The sequence below is a fragment of the Zonotrichia albicollis genome, chromosome 2 (assembly GCF_047830755.1).
Source record: "Zonotrichia albicollis isolate bZonAlb1 chromosome 2, bZonAlb1.hap1, whole genome shotgun sequence".
NCBI lineage: Eukaryota > Metazoa > Chordata > Aves > Passeriformes > Passerellidae > Zonotrichia > Zonotrichia albicollis.
This window is the reverse complement of record NC_133820.1, coordinates 79462084-79477676: the sequence shown is the minus strand read 5'-3', so window position 1 is coordinate 79477676 and position 15593 is coordinate 79462084. Positions and strand designations below refer to the sequence as shown.

Sequence of the window (15593 nt, the reverse complement as noted above, 5' to 3'; positions counted from 1 at the left end):
ACTTGCAAGGAAATACCGGTTTTTCAGGGTGTTTTTGAGGCTTTAAGTTTCAGAGGAAGAAAAAGGTTGGCATTTAATCGAGTTCTTGCTCACCTCTGTCTTCTTGAGAGCAAGAACCCTCAGAAATTACTCCAGTATCAATGTAGTTTGTGAGAATGTAAAAATTGAACTATTGTGTGAGCTGAGATGATGAGAAGAGAGATACATTCATTTTTAATACCTTCTGGATGCTTTGCATTATGTCTTTTTATGTAACAGAGACGTTTCTGTGTAGTGTTCAGAAGACAAAGGTTCCATTGCCATTTGCCTTTGTTCAGTATAAAATGAATTCTGTGCATGATACATATTGCTGGGTCCTTTATGAAGAGTACTTCTTTAGCAAACTGTGAGTTGTTTCTGGAAGACCTGCTTGGTGTCTTAGGAGCTGGAAGGAAATGAATAATCTATATAATTTTTTAATTTCCTTAGAGCTTTTAAATAAAATTTTATGGACTTCTGTATAAGCAGAAAATTATGTCACTTTTTCCCCCAGTGACTGAGCCATTGGACAAAGAGCTTGTTTGATTTTGAATTTTATGCACTTTAGTACTAATTAAGTAGTGTCTGGTCAAGAGTCTCTGGCACCTTTATGATTCTTCATTAGGGAACAATCAATAAATACAAAATGAATTCTGCAGTTCACTGGCAGAGGAGCTGGCCATTAGGATGGCAATTTTCCAGCAAACAGCTTAAACTCTGAAGAGAGCTGGTTGAAACAGATGTTTGGCATGTACTTCGGAGACTGCTTTGAATGTAGATGTTGGTGTACATAACAGGGACAAGTGTTTGAAGGATGTGATTACCAAAATCAGCACGTGGAGCTATTTGGGAAGATGAATATCATAACTGGGAAGCATGGAGTGGGAACTAAAGTGTGATCCAAGTAGTAGGAGTTAGAAATTGTGGTGTCTGTGTTGTTATAGCGCCCCAAGTCCCTAGATTTGCACCTCCATCGCAGCATATGTGTGTACAGGGAGATGCAACTTCTTGAAACTTTGGGAGCTAGGATGGCATTTTGAGTCTTCTGAGCATAACGGCCAAAGCTTCATCACTTAAGAGCTGAACACCAGACAAACTCTTCCAAAATTCAGAGGAAGACATTTGGGTTTTTGCTGTTTTGGCTTGGTATCAGCTGTTGGCTCTAGGTTTGCAAGGACAAAAGTGAGACATGGGTTAAGGATTATGTAAAAATGGTTTCATCTGTGATTGGAGAATCATGAAGGCAAATATCAGTTGTGGAGGATGAAAACCAACAGGGTCGGGAGCACCAGTAGCCCTTGACCAGGATGGTGGGCATTGTCTATGAGACCAGAAAACATTGAGTTGTCATGCTTGCCCATGAGGCTTTGGGGGCCTGTTGTCTTAGAAGTGGTACAGGACCACTTTGAGTTGTCGCCTGTTTAAGTCTGAGCCCATATTTCAAATAAGCATCTTCTTAATTTTAAAGAATTTTTTTAAGGATACGTTGTTTTTAAGGATACGTGCCTGTTCCTTGTAGGTATGTTGAATGCTTTTCTGCAGGACACGTGAATATGTCATCCAGAAAAGGTGTTTTCTCTGTGGTTGTGCCTTGGATAACTCTACCTTGTGATTCATAGCTTCCAAGGTGGGCTTCACACACAGAACCTTGCTGGGGGATTTTGGGTGTTGTCTGGCCATTTATGAATGCAGGACTGTGTTGCACACCCAGCTGGTCCTCCCTTGACCTATTTACTAAAGAAATATAAAATAACCCAGCTTAGAATTCTTGGTAAAATGAAAAAGGATCATTCCAGTAACTGGACAACGTTGAAGTAAAAAAAACTCAGAAGGAGCATTCCCCCCTGCAGCACCAAAATCAAAGTTTTTATAGAAATAACACCAGCTTTTAACCTTGAGTTACTTTCTCACTTACTTTTTGTGACATACGGTTGTGAAAAGTGTGCCATGTGGCCATGCACATTTCATTCATAAGAAATTCATCTTCCTTGTACTGCTCTGGGCAACTTGGCCTTCACCAGGTTGTCTCGACTGTGTATGGTGGTAGCAGAAGTCATGTATGATGTAGATGAGAACCAGGACAGAGCAGATACTAGCAAGGCAATCAATCCGTTATATTCCCTTGTTTCCTGTTTTAATTTGGAGACTTCAGTCCTTTTGCAAAAGAGGTTAAGTATAATATAAGATTCTTCTCTGCCATTTGTGCATGAGCTCCAAGATCTTTTAACTTCTGTGTTATGTGTTTTGTTTTGTTTCATGATTGCTCTTTTGCTGTATTTGGGTGCTCAGTCCAAGCTTGGTCTGATATCACTGAAAAGTTTAAGTAGTTTTCTTAAAAAAGTAGTCCCAGCCATTACACTGCACAAGTGTTACTTATTTAGAGCAAGTGAAGGTGAATTTGTAATGCAATACTACAGAAGGAGTAAGCAAAGAAACTGTAGCCCTGGGAGAATGAAACGGCGTGAGGTACTCCTGGCTGCAAAGCAGCCCAGCCTCTAGCTGAGTCTGAAAGGAAATTGGAGCTGGCATTTCAGCTATGCCCCATGCACTAGGTCCTTGGAGCCTGTGACTGGAGAAGAGGTGAGCAGGACTCTGGAACTGCAGCCTGTGTTGGTGTAGTGAAGACAAACCTTTACCAGCCCTGGTTTAAGACACTGAGTTGAAGTTAGGTCATTGTGGGAGGCTAGGGTTTAGGCAGTCTATAAGGAAGACATGCCTTTTGAGGTAGAGGTTACTAGTCAGATTTGGAACAAAGAGGTATTTACAAGGGAAATAGATTTTTTCTTTGCTTTGGAAAAACTTAAACCAGTTCTGCATTGTTTTATTGTCACCAATTTACAGTAGTTTAATGCTTTTTAGAAGGCCATCAGCATTAGCAAGTGCACATGCTTATTTTTCCAGTGAGCTACTGTCCTTAATTTTGCACAGGAGATTTAATGCAGTCTATTGTTTGAGGCTTCAGGAAGACACAGTGCTGCTTTAATGATTTTATCACAAATGAAAAAAAGACATTACATAAAAGATATTGCATCGCCCTTTAACAAGGCTTCATTATTATCTCCCCTACTGTGGAACAGGAGCTAGCATTGCTAATAAATTGGGAGAATTACTTTAGAAATATGAATTTGCTTATCATTTAATATCCTCCAGTGACCTGCAACTTTAGATCTTTTTGGCTGAAGTGAAATCTTTCTCAGTTACCAGCTTCAAAAAAGGACATGAAGAAGAAGGTGGTCCTTCTCCATGAGGCTGAAGGTGGGGTACTTGAGCAGGAAAAAAAAAAAAAATCTTCATTCTTTGTGTCAAAAACTATTCTGGGAGTAATACTTCTTATTGCAAAAATGTGTGGAAGCTGGATTAATGTATTGGTAATAAAGACTGGGCTGAGAATTTAATAGCTGGTGGCTATTATTAAGAATTTAGGGTGTATAAAGCCAGTGTTGACTGGCTTTAGTGTTGAGTCTGCTAGTCATTGGAGAATGTGGCCCATTTTCTAAAAATTGGTAAATGTGTGCAACTTGGTGTTCAGTTGCACTTTTTCAAGTATTTGCTGAGTTGGCCTGTAAGCTGTTGTTAAAAGGAGATATAAATGTGGGACTTAGATCCCACAATCAATCTTCAAATACAGAGAATGATGAACTGCTAATTTTCATCAGTCTTTTTGTTTCCAGATCTGCAGTCTCATCTGTTCCTTTGCCTACATTATGTTCTCTCAAATAATCACTGGAGGATTATATATCTTACTCTGAAGTCTCCTCCTAATTCTTCTTGATCCGTCTACATTCAAATGACTTATCATGACTGAATTATGGAAAGAAATTATTAAAATGACAAAACCCTTTAATAAGCCAATATTGTTCCATGTCTTTCATAGCCAGCCAAATTATCTTCTTGTCTCATATCTGAAAAATGCCATCCATCCTTACGTTGTTCTATTCATAAACATGTTTTACCTCAGCCTGGGTAATACTGACATACATCTCTTATTTTTAAAGATTTCCAAAAATACCAATACCTATTCACATTCAGTTGAGAATAGTCTCAGTAACAAAGCTTGTTCCATGACTATATGGGGAACTGTTTTGCAGTGATTCATTCAGCTTTGGTACAGTCTTTGTATTGGTAGAAGAAAGAGCACTTCTGATATTTGCTATTGTTGTTTGTGAGTTTCTGCTTCATTCAATTACTTGTTTTCTGAATTACTTAATGTTTAGCATGACTGATTTGGGGAAACATGTTGCGTGTGGACAGTGTGCATCTATCAATCTCTTCTGCAAAGAAAGCCCCTCTTGCTTTCTGTTGGTTTTCTTCATCTTGCAGTTGGCATCACTCAACGAGTTAAGAGGTGTTAGAACCACAGCTGGTACAATTCATTGGTTGCTTTACAGTGCCATAAATGTAGAACAGTCTTCAGAAAGAGGTCAAGATTTGACTCCAGATCCAGTAAGGACCTAACCTACAGGGCAGGATGCAAAGCCCTGTGAGAGGTACTTAAGGAGATGCACTGTATTTCCTGAGCACTGCTGAAGGTTGTGCTCACAGCCCAGAAAGGGTGCAGGTCACATTCCAGAAGGGTTATGTCACTTGGATTTATTAGGTCAAATCAAGCATCACAAGCTGATGAATACTGTTTCTTGTTGAGTGGAAGCTTGCATGATGAGAAAAGGTAGCCAACTCCTGCATCTTTGCTGTCTTCCTGGCATTCTTGCTCAATCCATTGCCAGTGACTCAATGACATTGGGGAATGTAGGGTCAACTGATCACTGGTCCAAGAAAAACCTACCCAAAGGGAGGAAGGGAATGGTGTTTTATGTCCTGCAAGTCATACTTGCATGTGAAATCACGGATATCCTCTATTAAATGGAGATGGGGAGAGTGGGAAAAAGATCCTGGGTGCTGCTTTTGATTACAACTGGTGACCTGTATCTGGAACTGCATCCTGAGACATTTTTACTACTTCTGGGACCCCAGCTGCCCACTTCAGGCATGTTTCTGCAGTGCTGCATTATCAAACACTGAACCTTTTCAGTGTTTCATGTTTCTGATTCCTTTTGAAGTCAGCTCATGTGCAAGGAGCCAAGGGTTTTCTTCATGGATGTTGGTGTGGTTGTTTTTTTGTTTTTTCTCTCCAGGAATCATACCCAGAAATGCAATAGGAAGGTAATAGATTTAAAACTAACAGGAAATGATAGCTTAACCAGCTCAGCACACTTGCCAGACAGACTTTTTGCCAAGTTAACCAAGACTGCAGACTAAAAATGCAGGTGGGGTTGTAAGGTGTATGATGCTGTCTGAAATTTGCACTAAGTGAAGTATCCCAGATCCTCTGAGACTTAATTTACTGACCATTGTCTGACATTGCTTTCCTTTCCTAGGCAGCTAAGCTGGCTGTTACAGAGCACAGCAGGGAATGTGCTCCTTACTCTGTCTGGTATTGTTTGTTGTGTGTATGTTAGGAACAGGGGGATTTTCACTTGTGGGTGAAAACTTAATTGTGTGTGGCATTGTACTGATAACGGGTCCCAGGGTATCTAGGTTTAATTAATCAGAAGTTTAGACAGTCTTTTAATGGTGTTCTTTAGATATTAGTGGCTGTGCTTATTAGGAATTCAGCAGCAAGTGTAAAGGAATGAAGCAGAGGAAGATCTCTGCTCCAAACAATGTATGTTTAGCCACAGTGCCATGCCCAAGAAATTTCCTATGTCTATAGTAATAGTAATAGTAATAGAAGGGCAGCAATAATATGGTTTCAATTACAAGAAATTTAGATTTTTTATGAAGAACCATTCAATTTGTCTGCCAACACTGGAGAAAGTTTCATAGAGAATGTGGGATGTTAGTCAGAATGTGGGATGTTAGTCAGAAACTAGCATAGCTTAATATTGTTACAGTTCCATAGCAAAAACACAGTTACAGAATATATCATGTTAGATACATAAATTGGTATGTTTTATGTGCTTGTATGGATTAGAAAAGTAAGATTGCCTTTGAGAGAAGAAAAGCTGACCCTTTGATTGGAGTGTAGTGCTGAAGTTCATTGCAGTATTACAGTTTGGTTGCCTTCTATCCCCAGTCAACTATTTTGTGAGCTCACCTTCGAGCCAGTCTGCCTTTTTGGTGATGTATGACCTCTCAGCTTGCACTGCTACCGGAGCTTATGATGGGAATCTCCTGAAAGATTCATTCAGCTGAGAAACTGGGAATGAAGAAAAACAAGCATGATATACACAAGCTGTATGTCTGTGGTTACTGTGAATTCCTAAATCTACGTTTGGTTAAAAATAGATTCTTTTTTCAAGATGTGAAAGGTCAACATTTCCATTACTGCACTAAAGAAGTCATTGAGAATGGTTTAAAAAAATAAAACAAAACCATCCACATATCTACAATTAATGTAATTATAGATATATCTCAAGGTCCCGTGACACTGGTGTGTGCTCCATTTCTTTCTCTTTGGGGACTCCAATATTGACAATTTAGGTGTAATTGTGATTGAACTTGGAATCCTAGTTGAGAAACCAGTGAGGTACAGATTTTTGCTTCTATGCATTGTGCCAGAAGAGTATTAACACTTAGTCATGGGTACTCAGAGCATGCCATATATCAGCTGGTATACAGCACTGTGTTCTAAAATCCTGTTGCACCTCTACTTGAAACTCATCACAGGTCTGTGTTGTTTCACGTCACAGTGCAGTGGAATTCTAAGATGTAGCAATGAGCATTTTAGACTTAATGTGTGAAACTATTATTGGCATATAAAAAGCAGTTACTCTTCTTGTCTGGTCACTCACCTGGTTGGGCATCTGAAGTTTAATTCAGACTGCAATGGCAGTGAAATTCAATAGGTTATAAGTGTACATAACCCCTCTGTTCATATTAGGAAACTAAAGAAGGTGAGTTAGGTAATCCTGCTTTTCTTAAAAGAAAGCTACCTTGAATTACCTCTTGTTTACCTCTTTCTATGATTATATATATGCAAGGATAGTGCAGGCCTGCTGATGCGTGCTCTGGACCACAAAAATTAGCTCTTGATTAAAAATGTTTTCTATTGAAACATCTCTGTGAAATAATTGTTATTCACAAAATCTTTAAGTTATTTAGCAAGGAGAAAAGTTAGTCATTAGGTTTCATTTTGTTCTACTCACAGATGAGTGAGTAATGGAATTTTTTTGTTTGTTTTAGTGCTCATTAGAGTAGCCAGTTCATTATGACAGTCTATATTTTGCTCACTATAGCACGTTGGTTTGTTCAAAGTAGAAATGAGATGGAAGTGAGTGGGCTCTTGTCCTTTCCCTTTGACTTCAGTAAAATGAAATAATCTCTCTTCATGGCTCTCAGTTTGGTAATTGCTATACTCTATTTCTTCAAGGACTCTTGAAGTGAGAAGTATTGTGTAAGTGTGCATTGTTACTATATTATATAGTGGTTAGCCTGAGAAAAATAAGCATAAGCCAATATAACTCAATAATTTACAATATCACGAACACTTCAGCATCATGAGACAAATGCCATTATGTTATGAAAGTACCAAAATTATTTTAATCCTTGCTGTTCATTATGAGAAAGGATTACTTCTACTTTTGTCTTGTTCATTGATGTTTTGTTAGCTTTTCTTTTCTGTTGGAGGTTGTACTCTTTTTGATGTATATTTTACTCTTGTTCTGTATCCTGCTGGGGAAGTACTGAAAGAGCTGTATATATTTTTTAGCATCATTGGCTTTTTTCCTTATTTCTCCCTGTGGAGATGAGTCCTTACATAAATTACTGTAAGGTTTCTGTTTTCTTTAATTTTTTGTTGGTTTGCTTATTTTGAGGGTTTTTTGTTTTTCTTTCTTTTTGTTTTTAAATTCCCTTCACAATCTCCTCACTCTCTCCTCTCCCCACCCCCATTCTATTTCATATTGTGAGGATGAGTATCATTTATTTAGGCGGGCATCTGCTTTCAGACATCCTTTTACAGATGTTGTTATTGCTTGGTTTCATCCCTTAAACATACCAGGAAACCATAGGAGTTGAAGGCAGAAAAATCCAGCAGCAACCAAAGGTGGTTTGTCTTCCCCTGCTGGCACAGGCCGCTGCTCATGCTTCCCATTGCCCAAGGATGGAGCCCAAGCAGACACTATGGTAACACCCAGCTCATTGGGGCAGACAGGGAACAAGGGAAGAGGAGGAGAGGTGCTGAGGATGAAGTGGAGGGAGGACAGGTGATCTGCCCAGGCAAGGCTTGTTCAGGGAAAGGATTGTGTTAAATTAGCCCACTCAGCCCTGTCTCTTCCAAATTGCTTCCATTCCCCTGGTGCCTGGAGGGAACACCAACCACACAGCTGTCACATGCACCCTGCCTCCTTTGCCTCTGTTGCTGTTTGTAGCTTGTTTCCTACTTTCATGATATACACTAGGGATTGATACTGATGCTGAGACACTGACTTTGATCTTCCTCTCTGATGCTCTGTGTGGAACTTATGTCATTGCAGTGAGGGAGTTACTGGAAATTCTGTAGCAGTCATATCAGTTTGTCCTTGGAAGACAGCGGCATCACCCTCTCCTGTCTGGGTTACAGATATGCTTGATTATGTTTTCAATATTGCAGGTGCCCTTCCATGACATTTTCCACTTTCCTTGATAGCTTTTCGCCAATTTCTAACATCTTTCACACGTGGTAGAGGAAGGTGCTGCAAGGATATCAGCGAGCTGTCCCCTGTTTCAGCCACGAACCCACATTCTCTTTGTTCATCCTTGTATTGCTGATGTAATGGTAGAACTTCTTGTTGCCTTTGATATTCCCTGCAAGTCTGAACTCCAGCTGGCCTTTGGCTTTCCCAATGCTACCCATGTGTTCCTGTGTGATATTTGTGTGTTCATCCTTTTCTTGCTCCTCCTGCTATGCTGCCTTTTTGTATTGGAGCTGCTTCATGTGTTTCTTGTCTCCCAAACTGGCGTCCTAATGCTTCTTGCTTTTCTGAGTGGTTACATATACTAGTGTTCTACTTTGATCTCCTTAAAACCTTCTAGTACTCCTGTGCTGTTTGAACCTTTTAGAGGTATCTCGCATGAGACCCCACTTAATTCCCCTGACACTTCTACTCTCCTCTAGTTGAGAGTCTAGATTGACCCGGACTGAGTGTTTGTTAGTACCATTCTTTCTTCACTCTCCTCTAAAACTCCATTACTTAGAGGTCATCACACCCACTAATTACCACAGCTCCACTTATTCTTTTTTCTGCAGTGGTCATTTTGGTTTTGTCCATATGGGATGTCATGAGAATGGAGGAGGGATCACAGTGAACCTAATGAGAGGTTCTTTTTACACATACAATGACAGCTGTTATATCATGTACCTCCAGAAAGCCCAGGCAAAAAGGAAGCATACAGCAAGAGTGCCCTGGTACACCCTCCTGTACCTGTCAGTGTGCAGCTGGGAACCACATGAGCAGAAGGTGATGTTTAGTATTGCAGGTTTTCACTGCTCTTTGAGCTCCATGGAGATTCTCCTGCTAACCAGAGGCTGTGGGGTAGGTTTTGATGTGTAAACCTTGTCGTGCACCTGCCTACTGCCATCCTTAGACTGCAGTAGGAGTTTAAGATGTAGTGCTATAAACAGTGGTGGCAATGAGAGCATTTCCTGTGACACTCTTGATTTATTTTCCCATTACTTATAGTAGAACAGAATTATGGATTTCTGGGGAGTCCATATGATGAGGTGTCTGGGGAGGACAGAAGCTATGCTTTTGAGAACAAAAGACTTTAGTTTTTTTTCTTTCAGCTGCTGGGTATTGTGGAACAATGCTCGGTGAAAACTTCATGGTACTATAAAGGTTATGTTTAATAGAGTACTTAGGGCTTTTATACTGATATGTTGTTCTGTTGTTGAGTAACAAGCAGTAAAAAGTAGTAATGTTTTTGACAGCTGTCAACAAAAAAAAAGTCCCCTGTGGAAGTAGAAGTGGTCTGGTCCATGATTTATATGGCAGAACATCAATTTGGAAGGTCCTGTCCACTGTTTACTCCTCTGAGGTTTTCCAGTGCAGAGATATGCTCTAAGCTAGGAAAAAAAAAAGGGGGGAAAAAAGTGAAACACCTTTAAGAGTTTTCCCTCTCTCAATTCAGGTTATTTTACAGATCCAAGTTAAGGTGTAGGTATAGACTGATAAGGTGTTAGATTTGCAGCATCCACAGTTCTGTGTGATCTGCAGGTTAAAACATGCTGTGCAAACATGGTGCAGAAAACATTATTGATTTTCATTATAGAAAACTCATGAAATAGAATAGAGAAATAGAAGCCAAAACAGTCTTGTTGTCTTCTGAATAATACTAATTTTACAGAATAAGCTAAAAATATCAAGTGAAAAGGTAAACATTATTTATGTCTGGTCTTGGAAAACAGTTTATACTTTGGTTTATTGAAGCTTGAGTTTCTTTCCTTTGTTGCTGTACATGTTAGTTTTCATGAATGGATTTAGACTGAATTAATTGAAATATGTTTTTCACTGAATAACCATTCATAGTATTGATGAGATAAGGAGTCAGTTTAAGACAACATAAAATAAGTATGTACGTTAGTGTTGAATACTCAAGTATTAATTGATTCTTATGTTAAAATTCCATAAATACTTCTAGTCTCAAAAGAGGTTGTCTTGAGTTTCATAACAGTTTTACTGTGTAGATTGTGACCTTACTGTTTTCAGAAAGAAGAACAAGTATTTCTCAAAGGCTAAACAATAAAACAACTGCTTGCTGTAGAAATTTGGTAGCTTTAAATGGATTGTGGAGAGATACTTGGAGCTTCTGTTGAATTGGTATTTGCAAGTTTGTCTGCAAACCCCAAGCTGAAAAGGAACAAAATTATGTTCAAAGTATCATAGAGTCATTAAGGTTGGAAAAGATCTCCATGGTCAAATCCAGTCTTTGACCTAATACCACCAAGTGCACTAAACCATTTCTCAAGGTGCCACATTTACTTGTTTTTTGAACAGTTCCAGGAATGGTGACTCCACCAATTCCTTGGGGATCCTGTCCCAATGCTTAACCAGTTTCAGTGTACAATTTTGTCCTGATATTCAGCCTGAAAAAGTAAATCCAGATCACACATGCAGAGTATGAATTATCTGGTCTGCATGCTGTGGGCTTGTTTTTGAAAGATACTGAATATTAAGCATTCAGCAGAGAATATAAGTATCTGCTTGACTTTTAAGAACTGGGGGAGATCTGTTACTTACTCATGACACTGACTCAGGGCCAGGGTGTACCATGCAGGAACCTTGAATCTATAAAAACTGCTACCATAATCTCTAGAAGTCTTTAACAGTCTTTAAAATAATTGGAAGAAATCAATTGGATTAAATATCCTTGCATTTTCAGGCAGAGTAATACATGACACGTTAGGTAATACATTAGTAACATGATGCTCATTCTTAGATTTGTTTAAACCCTGCTGTTAAGCTAATATGCAGTTCATCTACAATAAGGAAAGTTTTTGTGAAGAAGTGAACTTTAAATATTCTTCATGGACTAATTTTATTCATATCAAATGCTGGGATGAAGTGTATATGAGAGAGTTTATTTTTGATTATGTACCCTGATTTTTTAATATGTTCATTGCCTTCACTCAAATGATTCCTAAAACCATATAATCTCTAAAAAGATAAATGTTTTTTGTTATCCATGAGTTAGTGGTGAGTAGAAATTATATCAGCAAATGTAGTTGGAGTGCATCCTCTGTTAAGCTAGATTTCTGTTTAAAAATTCCATAATAACATTAGATGAAGTTGCCTTACTCATTTTAAAATAAGGGAAAATATCTTTTACCATCTAAAAGATGAATGACGTAGGTCAGTAACTTAGCCATGACCATGTCTCTGGTGTGTTTAGGAGTTGCTGTTTACATTGAGTGTGTTCCTGAACTGCAGCTCCTCTACATAATGTCATTGCCAGAGAACACAATGACTGTGCACACCCATGGGTGCCAGATGCAATTTAAATAAAAGCCTGTGTGAAGGAGTGTGGTATAGAGGGTAATGGCATGAAAGGGTGAAGAGGGATCAGTGAAGCTCTCAGTCCTTGGGAACTGAAAGTAGGCAGAGGGATAGAAATTCGTGGTGGGAATAAGTTGCCATGCCAACCAAGTAATTTCTCTAACAGGAGGAAACTGGTAATGAATAACTGCTGAGTGGGAACTTTAAGAGAAAAACATGCTCTGTGGAAAACCAAAAGGTTACGTTTTTGATAATCGACCTTCACCATTCCCCCTATGAAATTCTGCACTGGCAATCTGTCTGTCAGAGCTTCCTGCTGTCCTGTACCAGACCCTGCTGTGCCCATCTGCTAATCTGGGAAGTGTCTGCCTGCGGTGTGGTGATGGGTACCAGTCCTGAGCCCCTGCTGCAGGCTGACCGGAGCCCTTTGTGAATCGTTTCTCAAGCAGCTGTGAAAGCCAGATGCGGGTTTCACCAGTCTGTCTCCCTTAGTAGCTGTTTTGGGTGTTCCCTTAAATCATTGACTAGCATATTTACTTTTTGTCTCCCCTATTTCTTCTAACACAATGTGAAAACTCTGCAGAGAACTGACATCTTTAAAAAAATACTTCTTTCTAAACCTTGATAAGCCGTGTGTTCTGGAACTTGGGCATGTAACACATGTTCATATTTTGTCTGTAGCTCTTTATAGGCTTCTGATTTTATAAAAGGAGGAACAAAAAAAGACATTGAAACTTTATCTAAAATGTTGGTTTTTCCTTTTGTTTGTCTTGAGTTGTTGCAGGAGGGTTTAGTAGTGCAAGGCACTTGCATTGCTTTGCCTCCAGTGCCCTTAAAGCAGAGTTCAGCTTGTGCTGTGGTCTGTGTTTGGGTGAGTACTCTCACTGTGACGGTTTGTGCGCTTAGGGTGGTGTGAGCCACCTCTGGGATCAGGAGAAGCCAGACATGTGAGTAAGGACTGTCTGGATAAATTTGCTCCTGCTGAGATCTGAGCTGCTGCAGCTAGGCTGCTGCTGGTCCCTGGCATGGCCAGGGATCATGGAATCGTAGTATGGTTTGGGTTGGAAGGTACTTAAAAGACCCCTAAAAAGCCTCAAAGGTTCCTCAAAGCTTTGTGCAGCATGGCCTGGGAAGATAGCTGTGCTGTCCACCTTGTGTGGATGGCTTGTGCTTCTCTGCTGCCTTCTCTCAATTCCCTTCTCTTTCTGTTGTGTACGCACAAATCTCCACTTTCTGTGCTTTTTTTTTTTTAAATTATGACCTCTGCTTTTTTGGGCAGGATGCAAGGACTGCTTACCAGCCTTAACAAGATTTAATACTCCTTGCAGTAGTAGTCTTACTATTAGTTGTAGTGAAGTCTGGGTCAGACATTTGAAGAAGTTGTCCCATTCCTGTGTTCTTCCCACCTCTTTCCTTCCCCAACTCCTCAGCTGCCATCCCTGAACTGATGCTGGTGTAACTGCAGGATTGCTCAGTGAGCCAGTTCAGCCTGACAATCTGACATAAAAGTAGCTTAGAGGGAGGGGGTGAAAAACCCAACAAAATTTTGGCTTTCTTAGGAGTCAGGCAAATGCCAAAGTAGTCTCAAAGCAGAAGGAATGTGCAGGGAAGGGGAAGAGTGACAACACATGCTTGGATATGTGCTACCCTAATTCATGGCTCGTGCTCTTAGTCATGCCATGTGGATGAAATGCTGTTAGGGCTTTGCTTTTGCAGTTTGCAGGTGCTAAGTGACTGAACAAGAAGGGCATTTTGACTCCAGCAAAAGACAGCTAAGTGACACTGCATGAAAGAATGGAGCTGCCTGACAGCACAGCCTGTGCTTATTGGGGTGATACGGAGATTTCTTTACAATTCTGTTTTTTTCTCATGGAATCTTCTGCTGGTTTTTTTTTTGTTTTGTTTTTGAGTCTGTTTTTCTGAGCATGAGAGATTGCATGTGTAAAAGAGTAGCAGTTCTCAGACACCATGGAGAGCTGTGGCTGAGGCTCATTGTTCATAGCACTCTGTGTAACCTGTGCTGTTGCTGGTAATGGAGTATATCAGCATTTGCAGCCACATAAGGATCAAGGCCTTTATGAGGGTGATGTATCTGTATGCTAGAAGTCTTGGGAGCATGTCATTAAAAAAAAAAAAAATAATTAAAATGCAGTGGCAGAGATCTCTTAAGATTTATTGCATCATTAGCTCACATGAAACAGTAAGTGTGTCCTGGCATGACTGAACAAAAACAATACTGTGAGAGTATCATTATTTATTTTGTTGACCTGCTGATTTATCCCTAGACATTTCCAGAAGCAAAGGCATCCTCAGCAGTGAGGTCTTTTGTTTCACATAGTTTCAAAACAGTCATTTCAAGGAGGGCAGCTGGATCTACAGCACATTTTCTTCTTCAGTGTGTTCCATAGATGGGATGTGTTCATCTCTGAGTTACTGAGACTCGTAAGTGGGTATGGTTTCTCCTCCTGGGTTCTGTTTGCTTCTATAAAACCTGGGAGATAAGCCCCTGAGCAGTTGACTTGGAAGTTTACACTGAAGAAATATAAAGACTGATCCCTTTCCTTATTGACCTGGAGGAAGAATAAGCTCCATACAAAATATACCCTCTCTTCTCAGTGTAATGAATCAGCAATTACAGCTGTCCATAGAACCTGGAGACTGCACAGCTCAAGATCCAGGCCATGACATAATGCTGTTTCATCTACAGTCATAGGTTTATTTTTTGGGGATCATTACTAAGGCGTAAAAATAAAGTGCTAATATAATTCAAGAGCTGTCTGAACACTGCTTGAGTAGGGAGGTTGGACCAAATGACCCACTGTGTCCTTCCAACCTGACCCATTATGTGATTCTGTAATCTTAATATGTATCCCAGGAAAGGAACTTGAAATTAATGAATTCCCCATTTTTGTGAGATGAGCTTCGTAACCTGTAAGTGGTGCATCAAACATGAAATTTCAATGTTTTGGCATGGATAGAGCCTATTGCTAGTGGAATGTCTTAACAATGAAGGTCACTGGCAAATAGTAGAAGGTACTTTTTCAGAACGGCATTCAACATTCAGTGATCAGCAGAGATAGGATAATACTGTTACTGCTTGGACATCTTTACTGTAACAGCATAAAGATTTTGAAACAGTTGCAACACCAAGTTTTCAGTATGTGCCCAAGACTGTTCTCATTTTGGATTTCCTGTTCTCAGTATTTTATCTATAGCACTTTGTATATTTCTAGAGATGTTTCTTAAAATTCACTTATCAGTTTGCTCTAGGGAAAAAGTGGCTAAATTGAAGCTTTCAAAATAGCCCTCTTCGTATGAGATACAGATAAATGTATTCATTTTGGTTGAGCTTCAGTTAAAGGCTTGGTCTAATTTTAAATTCAGAGTGCATCTCCTCCCAAGTAAATCATCTACTTTACAGCTACCCACCACTTCAAGTCTGACCTTGAGGAAGTCAAAGAACTTTTCATCATTCTCATAAAGCTTGGGGAGGGGAAGAAAAAAGAAGGTTGGACTCCGCTAGGCCAAGGGAAGCACTCTTGTCAGAAATGCCCAGAACATATTAATCTGGTCAGATGTTAGGTGGAGAACCTTATCTGAGTT

At 39.7% G+C, this 15593-nt stretch overlaps 1 protein-coding gene across 7 annotated transcripts in view; it reads left to right on the top strand.

Moving 5' to 3' along the window:
- The window catches only part of KLF12 (KLF transcription factor 12), a 242419-nt gene that overhangs the window by 95018 nt on the left and 131808 nt on the right, over positions 1-15593 (top strand). The gene's annotated exons all lie outside the window — the stretch shown is intronic.